The sequence below is a fragment of the Micrasema longulum genome, unplaced genomic scaffold (assembly GCF_059751315.1).
Source record: "Micrasema longulum isolate JH-2025_06_02 unplaced genomic scaffold, ASM5975131v1 h1tg002851l, whole genome shotgun sequence".
In the NCBI taxonomy this organism is placed as follows: domain Eukaryota; kingdom Metazoa; phylum Arthropoda; class Insecta; order Trichoptera; family Brachycentridae; genus Micrasema; species Micrasema longulum.
Genome location: NW_028279973.1, coordinates 1 through 14,491, shown reverse-complemented (window position 1 = coordinate 14,491; position 14,491 = coordinate 1). Strand labels below are relative to the sequence as shown.

Below are 14,491 nucleotides of genomic sequence, written 5' to 3'. Positions count from 1 at the left end.
ATAATATTTAAAAAAATGATATTGGTGTTATCGGGTGCAGTTAGGTCAATTTTATGTTCCGTTAAAAACAGTTATGCCACTTTCATACAAAAAACTGTAATAATTTTCTGAAACCTTCTAAAAATAGTGTTGATCGGACAAAAACGGCATTTCTAAATTTGCAGAAAACACCGACACCACTAAAAAATCTTACGATATAGATGCTGACAGGAAGATTAATGCCTTAAAAAATCTACTTCTCTCAAATAAATTAAAGTAGATAAATACATAAGTATTATTGAAACAATGTTTGAATATGTCCAAATGCTTGCAGACTGGCTGGATTTCCTCCCTTGGAAGTTATTCATATTTAAATTTATTTCAATAGAGAGGGAAACATTTTTGAGAAGGAAATATGAAAGTCGAGGCATTTTCAGTGCTTATTTGACCTGTGATAAAGGTTTCAGCAACTTCACAAAAGTTAACAGATGGAAGAGTTGAAGAAATGTAGATGTTTAACTGATAGGCAGAATGGTGAATGTTACACAGTGTGTAAAGTAAAGTGGCCACTTGAACCAGTAAATGACAGATCATAAGCCCTGTAAATGCCTAGACTTCCATATACACTACTCAAAAATGTTTTCCCTATCTGTTGAAATAAATTTAATTAAGTATTATTAATTTAATTTATTCATTAATTAAAAAATACTTGTGGCTGTTTTCGGCAAAATTCATATTTTAGGTTTTATGGTTACCTAGAGTTTAAAAGCAGAATCAAATTATTTTTTAATTCATTATAAAATTTTAATTAAGTGATTCTTGACAATTAAGTACGCTAATATAAATATAAAATTAAATGTTCAATACATAATGACAAAACATTCATCAGGCTGGTTTCTGTAAAATGCACATCTAGGTTGTGCGGTCAGGCAGACTTTTCTAATACACAATTAAGTTCTTTTTTTGTGTCATAAAAAAACTAATGAATGCATTATTTATTATTTGTCTAAGTGAAAATATTCCAATTGTTGTGTAGATTAGATTATTTACCCGTTTTACAAAAATGTTTCTCAGTTTAATTTTTCTGCGGCTGGCTGCTTTCTGCATAACTATGTTCAATCTATTATGAAAATGCGAGTAAAGCCTTTTGACCCATGAAAAAGATTTTGACATTTCGTATCCGGGTCTAATAGAGCAAAGGATACTTGAAAAGCTACAGGTAAAGGGATCAAATTAAATGCAAAATACACTTTGATAGCCTTCAATAAAATAACTAATGATTATAAACGAATCTGAAAAACACGTGACAAAATTACTATAATATCGACTGATACGCTGAAAAATGGATTTTGCATGAAAATCAATTAAATATTTTTAAAATGAAAAATAAGCATCCTTTTTTTTTAACAATTTTTTTTTTCAAAGAAATAACTCGCTAATTTGCCTTTTTAGAGGCTTACCATCAAATGGGAGGACAGGATATAAAAGGAATGTATGCAAAATGAACCACATCACTCAGACCAATTGAGAATAAAATCATTCATGGATTTTTTCTAGCAACTGCTGGGAATCGAACCCGCGACGCTAGTTTCACAGTTAGGCATCTAACCAACTGTGCCACGGCACCTGTTAAATATTTTTAGTCTATCTAAATTTTTTGTAGACACGAACTTAATTCAACCCACTTGAGAGTTATCTATGTTAATATAAAATATAACAATAGACAAGAAAAACATTTTATCGAAGCAAATATTTAAGTGTAGGCATTTACAGGGTTTGTGGCATGTCATTGACTGTGTGTGCTTAAGTGGCCACTTTACCCACTGTGTAACATTCACCATTCTGTTAGCATTTCAATACCCATATTCTTTCAACTCTTCCATCTGTTCTTCTAACTTCTCAAAGATCACCAGATGTATGAATTAATGGAATACGGATGTTCAAATAAAGGTGAAATGTTGAATGTTACACCATTTAAAAAGTGGCCACTTAAACCAGTCAATGGCAGGTAACAAGCTCTGTAGTTGCCTAGACCTCTATATTCCTTTCTGTGTAACGTTCCATGTCTTTTTTGTAAAATGCTAATGATTCATCATCATCAGTCCCTTTTCTCCACCTAATGGTGCATAAGGCACTGCACTGCATTGGTACACCAATCGCAGCTTATTTTGATATTTTTTTGTTACATGAAGGTAAGTCTTTTGCTTCAGGAGACAGTCCAGGGACTAGAAAATATTATATTGTAAAAAAACCACACCGGGAATCGAACAAAAAACCTAAGATCTTGCGTGGTAGGGAAACGCGCTGACCACTACACCACTAGGCCGAGGCAATACTTATGTTGAGTTATTGAGTATAAACAACAAACAAGGGCTCGTCCGGGATTTGAAACCGGGACCTCTTGCACCCAAAGGGAAAATCATATCCCTAGACCACAGTGGCGAGCCGTGATTTATATTAAAGGTAAACTACAAAAATAAAAATTGTACCTAATAACGTATAAGTACATTTTATTATAATCTTTTTCTGAAATTAATGTATCCAATATTTTTGTGTACCAGATATTATGTTTATTATCTTATATATACTTACTGTAAACTAATTTTTATGATTTGTTTTTAATAATAATTTGTTAATTACTTTTTTTTTATACGTATAGTATATGTAAATTTATATATATTTTTGTTTAAATTCTTTACAATTTGCTTTTTAATTCAATTACTTTTCTTATTTCCATATATTTTTTTTTCTTTTTTACTATGTAAAGTATCACTTTTTATTTTGCATGGCAGTATGCTTTTTGTTGTTTCTACATGTATACAAAAACGCGTTGTTTATCTTTTAAATTATTACTTACTATGTTTGTACTTACCTGTATATTTTTTGTAAATGCCTTGGGCGTATTGTAAAATTAAATAAAAATGTAAGTTATATAAATATAAATATATAATTATTTAATTAATCTAGCGATATCCGTAATTCAATTCTATACTATTTTAATAAAACACTGGAAAAAAAGTTTATTAAAAAGTCTCACAATGACATTCAGTAGATATTTCCATTATGATTTAAATGTCAACACTGAGCACTGGCCGATTCCTTTTAAAAATAAATAACGCCAAAAATAGCCACTGCGAACGCCACATGTTCTATGTGATACATAAAATAGGTAATATGTCAACGGTATTCCATTAAAGAAAAATACTCCTTCGAAAAAAATGTGCGAAATACTAGTTTTCAAATAGAGAATCATTAAATAATATTTGTAATCTGCAAGCTTGACTTAGTATTAAAAAATCTGACTGTTAAAGATGTAAAATATAGTGTACTTTTTTGTATGGAGTAATAAGCTGAGGTTATCGGCTAGTTTTATCGTTAACCGAGAACGGGCTGGGCGCTGGGCGCACTTCATAGATATTTTTTTGTAGAAAGATATGAACGGTGGTTGTGATTTTATAAAAAACAATAATTATTTATTTTTTCCCCCATAAACATGGTTACTTTAAAACATTATTATAGAAAGTCAAATATAATGGTAAGCTGTGCATAATCGCTTATTTAGACGATTCGCCCCTGCTAGACCAACGAGCCATGTGGTATAGATAACGCGTTTTTATATTTAAGTTAAATGGTGCACTCAGACAAGACAGTGGTAATATTGTTTATCTTTGCATAATCGATAAAATTGCATTGTCTACGTTTTTAACTATTTGTGTGAAATGAAACACCTGTGGCGTGAAAACATAGCAAAAACAAGTCGGCTCGTTGGTCTAGGGGTATGATTCTCGCTTTGGGTGCGAGAGGTCCCGGGTTCAAATCCCGGACGAGCCCTCTTTTGAGAATCTTATAAACTTTTTAATTGTAAAAAAAAACATTGTGTTGTTTTTATTTCTTAAAAAAACTTAAATTCTATTAACTATTTTTTTTGTAACTTTTATACACTATTTTGGGTGGTTTATTGCAACATTACAATTTCATTATAAAATATCTAAAATCATTCCATGCTGACAAGAATTAACAAACACATGAATACTAAACCTTTATAAAATTCTGAACAGAAAAAAGACATATGCATGCTCAAATAAAGACAGAATGGAGAATATTGCAGTGTATAAACTAACTTATTTTCGTTTTATTAAATAAGCTCAAAACATCTTAAAAGGATAGGCGGTGTCTGGGAATTTTGATGATTAGGTATTTAAAGATTGTTTTTCTATATCTCTCTCGCAAATGCCTCTCCTCGCTGTGTGAAAAAAAAATTGCACGTCAGACTTATATTGCCTAACTAAAATCGGCAAAAAAGACGTTTCATTGTGTCGTTTTACGCACCCCCAAAACTGAAACGATTTGGTTTTTTTTTAAAAAGCAAAAGCATCTATTAAAAAATCTATCATATCGCTATACCGTGTGTCCGAAGACGCCAGACGAAACTAGGCGCTTTTGGATTTTTCTCATAAAAAGCAATTTATCAAAAAAGCAAAACAATAGAGAAACGTCAATGGTAAATATCTATAGTGTACAAAAACTCACTGCTCTAGTGCATTAATACAGGGAAAAAATATAGGAATACGTTCGTATGCAGAAAAGTTAGACAGGCTTTCCTTTTAAGTACTAATTTAAACATTTATTAACATTAAATTTTATATAAACATAAGCGTATAAATATTAATGTATAAACAATATTTTGATTTCGTTCAAATTTTTGTACACAAGGAGTGGATTAAAGCCCGTAGGGAGTTATTAGGATTAAAATATTACAACTGAAATTTAGAAAACTTATTAACTCCCTAGGGGATTTAATCCAGTTACTTCCAATATTACTTTAGGCAAACTAAAAATATTGTTGATTAAACCATCTGGTCTAGTACATACGAAGTGTAAAACACCAAAAAACAGTTTTCAGGGGTAGTTTTTATGTAGGGGAAAAACTCAGTCAGATTAATCTCACTCATATTAATAAGGGTTTCAGCTCTTTAACTTCACAATAATAAACAGATAGAAAAAGGTAAGATGTGGGTGAAAATTTTTTGTCAGAAATATCTCACCCATATTAATGAAGACGCGAAGAGCGCCCTTGAGGTGATTTTCACAAAAATGGCGCTATATAAATTATCCAACTATATAAGACAATAATAAACAACTAGAAAAAATTAAGATAGACGGATGTTCAAACAAAGGCAGAATTGTGAATATTACACCGTGTGAAATGGCCTCTTAAACCAGCCAATAAATTTGTAGTAAGAGATAATTTTTCATTTGAAATATCTGTATATTTTTATTATTATTTATGTGCAATGAACACGTGTATTATATTTGATAATTGTTTCTCATGTAAAACATTTCCGCGCAACACGAATTTTTAGCTTAGGAGCTAAAATGTTTTCAAAAAAAAAAACGTATTTTTTATGTTAAAATGAATAAATTAAATAAAAATTATTTATCATAAGCGCCGTGAATGCCCAGACTTCCATAAAACCTTCTCCAAATGTTCTCTAGTGTTGTAAAATATTAATTAATGAACTTAGAAACTCAAGTCATAAATATATAATATTCCTAAATACATGAAAGGCATGTAGGCATTTGTCAATATAAAAGTATAGTTATCCATTTTGTTATGATCCCAGCATATTGACATACATACATACATAGTACCTACTGAAGAAAATTTATATGCAACAATTCATTCTTAATTAATTTCTAGTAAAATTTAGGGGGTTGTAAAGGGGATTCGCAAGCGCCCCATTAAACAGTATTACAAACAACTCACAAGGCCTCGTGGGACTGGTAAATGGGTCGGAATTCCCTAACAAGGCCGTGGGTGCATCGTAATTTAAACCGGAAAATCGTTTGGCGTAAATAACTAAATTATAAATAGCGAACCATTTTATTCAACCTTGCACGGTATAAATTTGTCATCATTATACTTCTGTCTTCACCCAATAGTGCATGGGACCAGCATCGGTACACTGAATGCAGTGTTAAAATCGATCATCCGTTACATGAAGGTAAGGTGATCAGCCTTACGGCTCAGGTAAATTGCAGAGTAGAATGACTTTTTTATTAATATTTTATGTCGACCATCCCAGGAATCAAATTCTGGAGCTCAAGCATAGTAGGCGAACGCGCTATCCACAACACTATAAGGCGGACATATCTCCACCGCATTCCCTTCTAGTTTTATTTTACATACAGTACGTCAGGATTGTCGGCCTCGTGGTGTAATGGTCAGGGCGTTAGCCTGCCATGCAAGAAGTCTCGGGTTTGATTCCCGACATGACTGATGTGAAATATTAAGAATATTTCATAGTCCCTCGACTGGTACCTGAAGCGTAAGACTGATTATCTTACTTTCATGTAACAAAAATGATCAAGATAAACTTCGATTAGTGTGCCAATGCTGTGCCCTATGTACCATTAGGTGCAGAAAGGGAACGATAATGCGATGATAATGACATCAGGACACAACACAATGGTGCATAGGTTACATATTTTCTGGTAAAAAAAATCTTTTACTTCTATTATATATTTACTTTTTTACTGTTGAATATTTTATGATCCTTATAGTGTTTTGTTCCAATTTACTTAATAATTTTAAATGGTTATTTATTATAAACGATAAAAAAGGGGCTCGTCCGGGATTTGAACCCCCGACTTCTCTCACCCGAAGCGAGAATCATACACCTATACCAACGAGCCATAATAGATAATTAATTTTAATATTTCAATAGGCAACAAAAATAGCGCTTATCATAATAAATCTTATCTTTGCGCAATCGTTTCAATTGCATTGTCGGCATTTTTAACAATTTTATGTAAAACATAACAATAATTATGGCGTGCAAACACTGCGAAAAGCAGTCGGCTCGTTGGTCTAGGGGTATGATTCTCGCTTTGGGTGCGAGAGGTCCCGGGTTCAAATCCCGGACGAGCCCTCTTTTTGCAAATCTAATATAAACGTCTTATTTATTAAAGAAACAAAAGACGAGTAATACTTAAACCCACAAATCGGAATAACCAGTAACCGGCTTCACCGCCTTCGCGAAATTTTAATAATAACAATAACAATGATTAAAATAATAAATGTTTATTAACCAAAATATTTAATGTAATGCATACAAAAATAATAACAAAAGTATACACAGTTTAATAGACTTAGTCTCTGAAATTACCAAACCTAAAAAACAATCTATGTGTTCCGTTATAATTTTCAGATTTGCAAAGTGTTCCGTTGCTGAAAAACTTTTAGAAACGCTGGTCTGGGTATTAACAGGGCTTATGACGTGACGTTGCTAGTTTAAATGGCCACTTAACGAAATCAACAGTTGGAAAAATTGGCGAAATGTGGATGTTCAAAGAATATTTAGGACTAACAATAGACAGACAATTGACATGGACAATCCATATCAACAATTTAATTAGCAAAGTGGCGAAATTATTGGGGCTTTTTTTTAAAATCAAAAACTTTGTTCCAAAAAAGGAAAAAAAATGATGTATAAAGCCTATGTAAAAACTAAAATACACCGCAAGACAAATAAATTTACGAGTTCTCAAAAAAAACTAAAATTGACATATAATGAATTATTCTTGATATTTAATTAGTTTTTTTTATATTGTTTGACATATGTGATGACTACTCGTTATTTCAAGGTTAAAATAAAAAATCTTACTCATGAATTGTACTTAGAAATTGCCATTATATATCAGGTATCAGATTACCCGAACCTTAGAGACCCATAACGGTTCATTTATGGTCGAGTGTTTGTGATGGAATAATAAAAGACATGTTATTTTTTAATTCATATTTAAGAAGTAGGTTCTTATCGCTTTATTTTAAATTAAAGTATTTTACATTTAAACATATTTATAACATTTAAAAATATTTAGTACTTAGTGAATTCACCTTTATTTTTTATAACATGTAAAATTCTATTATTTAGAGAAGCGTAAAGCGAATCTAAAATTTCTGATGTTATTTCTTCTTCCCAAACTTGAATTAAGTTTTTTTTTAATTCCTCAATGTTTTTTGATTTTTTTTTCCCGACTTTTTTTTTCATAATCGCCCATAAATTTTCTATCGGGTTCAAATCAGGGCTATTCCCGGGCCACGTCAACGATTTTAAGCCAATTTTCTCCTTGAATTCATTGATCTATAAAAAAACAATAAATTATTTATCATGTGGTCACAAAATGCATTTAAAAATATATATATTTGTACTCACAGTGCGGGCTCTATGGCACGGCGCAGAATCGTCCTGAAAAATTGGGTCCGCGGTATACTGCGTAATGTCCTCGATTGTTGGAATAATATGTTTTTTTAACACTTTTTTGTACTGAATGGCATTTATCGTACCCTGTACAAAATTTAGAGGTCCTAAACCGTATGCTGTCATGCACCCCCAAATCATCACGTAGGGTGAATGTTTAACGGTTCGAGTGACGCACGACGGATGATATCTTTCCCCACGTTTTCGTCGAACTATCTTTCTGCCGTCTGGACCAAAAAGGTTGAATTTTGATTCATCAGAGAAAACAACATTTTGCCAATCCTCCAAGGTCCAATTCTGGTGCTCTTTCGCCCAATCCAGTCTAGCCTTCTTCATTTTGTCCGTGAGTAATGGTTTCTTTGCGGGACTCCGTGCTTGGAAACCATGCTCCAACAGCCGCCTGGACACTGTTTTTACTGAAAATGTTGATGTGCTGGTAGACTGCACCTCTGCGTGTATTTCAGGTGCCGTTAAAAATCGATCGCGCATAACAATTTTTTTTATTAAGCGATCATCTCGGGCAGATGTCACGCGCCCCCGTCCGCTTCCTTTTTTCCGTTCTATGGATCCAGTTTCTTGGATTTTTTTAAATAAAAACCTCACTGCACCTTCTGAATACCCAACTCGACGAGATATTTCACAATTAGATATGTTTTCTTGCGACAATGTGATTATTTTGGATTTTATCGCAATCGACATTTGCTTTGCACTTTCCATGATTGTTGTGTTATGTTCACTCAAACGCGGGTAAAACAAGACTGTTGAGACATTTTAAAATGTAAATATTGTAGAAAGGTGACACATAGTGTCCTTAATTTATTAAACAAAAGAAAGAGGTATCGATAAAGGATTTCTTAGAAAAAGGGTTCAGTAAAGTCAAGGGGCGCGGTAGCAGGTAAACTCGTAATTTTTTTTGTCTTGCGGTGTATGTTGTATGCAACTACTATGGGGAACAGGAAACCAAAATGACATAAACAGACTACAAAGACAGCAAAATAAAATATTAAAGTTAGTATATGACCTACCCTATCTAACAGCAACTAAAGAACTTTTTAAACAAACTAAACAATTAAATGTAACTGAACTCTTTGAACTTGAATCCTTAAAATTTGTTCATAAATTAGCCACTAATGTAATTGTAGATGAAGAATTAAAACTTCAAAAAAACCAAAGTAAACATGAACACAATACGAGCATATCAGAAAAATATCATTTACAACCTCTTAAAACGAGAAAAAGACAACCGAGACTAATAAACCATGGACTGAAATTAAACAATAAACTACCAGACAACTAAACAAAAGACTCAGACAACCTTTTACAAAATATGTTAAAAATATTATTATTAACAGTAGAATGTGAATTTTAAAAGTAAAAATATTTTGTTAAATGTTCTCGTAAGGGTTTATATCAATGAAAAATTTTAATAATAAAAAAAATAAATGATACAGAGTGCATAAAGTGGTAAAGTACACAACCCAGACTCACCGAGAAAAATCTTTCTTTGATATGTTTCTTGCGTAGAATTTAAGACCCGTTATTGAGTGGTTTTGGTCAAATATTCAACAAATAGACTAATAATTATTTTATTCCTCCCCATTTAAGATTCAATATGGTACAGTGTCGTAATTTCTCCTCAAAATGAAACGCTAATCTTCCAAAACAACCCTACGGTGTTGTGTAACGTTTTTAGAGTTTAGCCGATATTAATCTTGGGATTAATTAAGGAAATTCCACGGAGCAATATATTAAGGGTGTCATAATATCCTGTGTCATGTCCTTACGTCTCATCCTTTATCGCTACAAGGACCCAAGGGTAGAGGGTGAATCTACGTGCAACTTTACATTACTTTGTTGGCATAAGAACCCCTTTGTTTAAGACTATTCACGTTATGACGGTGTTCTAACTTACGTTTATGAAATCCGGGTAATGTACATATCATCATTGTATAATTGGTTTAATACGATGTAACCCATTGGGTCAAATTGAGTAAGACCTGTATTCGAAATTTTTAGTATATTTTTATATTTTTTTATTGAGTCTTTATTCATGTTTTTTTTTCGTTTTTTATGGTTTGAAAAATTAAAAATATTATTAAGAAGATAGAAAAGAAAAAAACACAACAAAACCTGATAAAATGGTTTAAAATATTTTTTTTAAAAGTAGGAAAATAGAGAAAAATATTGCAATTAAAATTAAAGAATAGCCATTTACTTGCATTTATTTTAAACTCTGGAAAAAATATATTTACATGTATAAATATTGTGTGCTCATAATCAAAACAAGATAAAAAAAAAACAAAGTAAATCGAAAATTTCAATTCATATCTACAGAAAAAATAAAAATAACAATGTCATTAGTGTAAAAAAAAATGTATTATCTTAGGAAATATAAACCGATTGAACAAAGTCGCAAAAACATAAACTTAACAGTATGAGCCATTAGAAAAGCGTCGTTCAAATCTACACGGCGCGGCGCAGCACGGTAAAATTATCAAGTGTCCGAGTGGATTGATTTTTATTGTACTATTTTTTATATTTATTCAGTAGCAGGCAAACGCCAAAATCTGTACACCATGAAGTCAATTAATCTTCACTAGATTTCACTTTTCAGGATTTTCGCTCGAGAGCAGCCACGACAAAAAAACAGTTAAAAATAATATTTTTAAAATTCCACCAAATTTTTACTGTGTTATGTGTATTTGTATGATCACATCGCACTGGTGTGAAATACGCCAATAGATCTAGTCTCGTATGAAGGACAAATAACATAGAATTATATAAATATATATTACTTGTAAACACTAATGGGCTTTCTAGCTTCTTTAGTAAACACTAATTTAAAAATAAAATGTATTTTTCTTCAAAATATTTTTTGGGCTCGTCCGGGAGTTGAACCCGGGACCTCTCGCACCCGAAGCGAGAATCATACCCCTAGACCAACGAGCCATGAAAAACTAGGAAAAATTATACGACATAAGATAACAGTTGAAATTTTATTGCCTATTAATATAGCGCTATTGAATAGTTGAACGGTGTCATTAAATTTATATTACGGTTTATGAATGCGCAAAAAATGCATTTTCGCATTGTTTGTGTTATTTTTTTGCTAACAACAATCGGCTCGTTGGTCTAGGGGTATGATTCTCGCTTTGGGTGCGAGAGGTCCCGGGTTCAAATCCCGGACGAGCCCTCTTTTTGCTTATCTAATATAAACATCTCATTTATTAAAAAAACAAAAGACGAGTGATACTTAAAACCACAATTTGGAAAAACCAGAAACCGGTTTCACCACCTCCGGGACATCTTAGAGATTTGTGTCTTAATATAAAATTAAACATATGTATATAAATAAGGACAAAAAATCCAACTTTTATAAATAAGTTAACAATAATAGTGGTTGAGTCGGGTTGCGGTCCTGTTACTAGTGTCTCGGACTCACAGATCAAAGGTCCGTGACCCTAACGTCTACCCCAACTTGATCCCCATTTTCTAATAGTGAGTTATTCACAACTGGTTGAAAATGGCCCTCAAAATGAAATATTTGGGTTAATCATAAGAACGCAAATATTTCTTTTAAAAAAAATAAAATAATAATAATTGGCAATTTTTACTTATTTTAAACATAAGGAGAGGGAGGATTTGTATTTGTTCAATGACTCAGCTCTCCACTACAAACGGAAGCTGAGTCTCATTGATATTATATGAAAACAAAATTGTACTGTATTCTATAGGATACATATCATTTATTTTTTTATCATGAACTAAAACTTAAGTAAAACAGCATTTAGTCAATCCTGCTTTACCATATTTTTCATTCTTAACTGCACTATCAATTTAGTGAAATTTTTTATAACTTTCGAAGCTCGAAGCAATTTTTAAAGTATATTTTCTTTTGTCTGTTTCTTTGTGTGACTGTTGTTATTGAATTTAAATAATAAATTCACCATTCTGCCTATGTTCGAATATTCGTATTTCTACAATTCTTCCATTTGTTATTTTTTGTGAATTTAAAGATCTGAAACCTTTATTGACGTTCATGAATTTTTTCGTTATTCCGTTTCTGCACCTAATGGTGGATAGGGCTCTGGATTGGTACACCAACCGCAGCATATCTCGATCAATTTTGTTACACGAAGGTAATGTGACCAGTCTTACGCTTCAGGTACCAGTCGAGGGACTATGAAATATTCTTGTGTGAAAACACCCCTTTTAAATAAATATTTCGGATCAACCAGGTCGGGAATCGAAATCGACACCTCTCGCATGGTAGGCAAACGGGCTGATCATTACACCACGAGGCCGACTATTGACGTTGGTGAGATTCATCTGACTGAATATTTTCACGTACTAGGCAACGCTTGACAATATTTTTTTCCATTTTTATACTTCATCTTGGATCAGTAAGTTTGGTCAACTTTTTTTTTTCTTTATTTTTTTTTTTATTTATTAAGGAAAAACAACAGTTGTTATATAAAAAATAGTACATACATCCAGTTAAAGTTATTCACAAATATAATGAGAGAGCATGTTACACAGTAAAGAGAAAAATAATAAATTATATAAGACATGAGAAAAAAAAGAGCTCTTAAGAAGGTTAAGGGATTAGGAAATAGAGTGGAGGAGTGGAGGAGTGGAGGAGTGGAGGAGTGGAGGAGAGGGATTTTTATAATATAGTTGACCAATTCAAAATTTTGATTTTATAATAAAATAAACATAATTAAAGTAACATAAACTTATATTTTGAGTTTGACTAAATTTTCGTAAACAAGGACTGAAGTCCACGCTTGATATTTTCAAAAAACATATATTTGATGTCAACAATGCCGGGAATAGAACCCGAGAGCGCTTGCGTGGCACGCAAACGAGCCGAAGTTTACAAATAAGAACAAAATTGGAAGTTTGATACTGCACTCATGGGAGTATTATGGCTTTATTATGGTGCCATAAATGCAGTAATTATATTGGGAAAATCCATTAGTGTGGGAATAATGTCTGGAAGTGCAATATGCGCAATGAATTCAAACATTTTAATAATGCACTCAGCTCGTAAATATCTCATCTCAAGCCTGTTGTTTGACCATCTCAATTCAAACAAGATGGGCTTCAAAAATTTATTGTAAGTTGAATATAAATAAAGCAAGTAATGTTTGGATATGGCGAAAACATCGTCGTTATCGAGTCAATGACTTTCCATCTGTACTTTGCAATGGCATGTTATTGTAATTGAAATACTGTTCTCATAATATATATATATATATATATAAATATATTATCTTTTTTAATAACTAAATCATTCATACATGTATTTTTTTGTTAATCACTCGTGTGAACAATCCCAAACGAGCTATAATGACACAAATGAAGATAGTCGTCCATGAATATATTATTTTGGATCCGTACAATTCGTCGCTTCAGTTCGTTTTTGTCCGACATACCATTTTTAACTGAATTGAGTTGAGAGTGTACTGAATTTATAAAATTCAAATGAAAAAGTATTTCTTTAAAATTGTTTAAGCGGGTTTTTAACGAATTTTGTCTTAAGTTGTGGTTTTATTCATTCCTATATGTCCAAATGGTTTAGTAATAATTTTAATCGTATTAGTTATAGATCACTCGCAAGAGATCAAAGTCATAATAGAGGTGGCACGAGACGGTTTTTTCAGGATGCGTGACCTTCATTGCAGTAGAAACTTTAATTTAGACCTCCGAATGCATTACTCGATGTTATATCTTCTCAGTCCTTTTTTACGGCGTCGAAACGTGGACACTCACCCAAAACACTTCAAAAAAGATCGAAGCCTTTAAATTGTGGTGCTACAGGAGGATATTAAAAATCTCCTGGGTGGATAGAGTCCGAAACGATGATGTTCTCCGACGGATGGAAAAAGATAAAGAGGTACTGAAGACCATAAAGAAAAGGAAACTTAAGTACTTTGGGCATGTAATGAGAGGCGAAAAATATAAAATTTTACCAGTCATTTACAGGGAAGGATTGAAGGGAGACGCAGTGCAGGTAAAAGGCGCATCTCTTGGCTTAAGAACTTGCGCGACTGGTTCCATTGCAGTACTCAGTCCTTGTTCAGGGCAGCGGCCAATAAAGTTAGAATCGCAATGATGATTTCCAACCTCCATCGGGGAGAGGAACCATAAGAAGAAGAAAAAGTTAGAGATCCGATAGTGTACTGTCAGTTCCAGGATGCAGAATTTAGTTCGCACAGAGACACTCCTTACATCTTGGTCCAAGA

The 14,491-nt window shown here is 32.4% G+C and overlaps 4 non-coding genes across 4 annotated transcripts; 3 read left to right on the top strand and 1 right to left on the bottom strand.

Moving 5' to 3' along the window:
* Positions 1-3,738: 3,738 nt before the first annotated feature.
* TRNAP-UGG (transfer RNA proline (anticodon UGG)) lies at positions 3,739-3,810 on the top strand. Its single transcript has one exon. It is a non-coding gene; the product is annotated as a tRNA-Pro (tRNA).
* A 3,029-nt stretch (positions 3,811-6,839) lies between these two features.
* TRNAP-UGG (transfer RNA proline (anticodon UGG)) lies at positions 6,840-6,911 on the top strand. Its single transcript has one exon. It is a non-coding gene; the product is annotated as a tRNA-Pro (tRNA).
* A 4,209-nt stretch (positions 6,912-11,120) lies between these two features.
* Positions 11,121-11,192, bottom strand: TRNAP-CGG (transfer RNA proline (anticodon CGG)). Its single transcript has one exon. It is a non-coding gene; the product is annotated as a tRNA-Pro (tRNA).
* A 172-nt stretch (positions 11,193-11,364) lies between these two features.
* TRNAP-UGG (transfer RNA proline (anticodon UGG)) lies at positions 11,365-11,436 on the top strand. Its single transcript has one exon. It is a non-coding gene; the product is annotated as a tRNA-Pro (tRNA).
* The last annotated feature ends 3,055 nt before the right edge of the window (positions 11,437-14,491 follow it).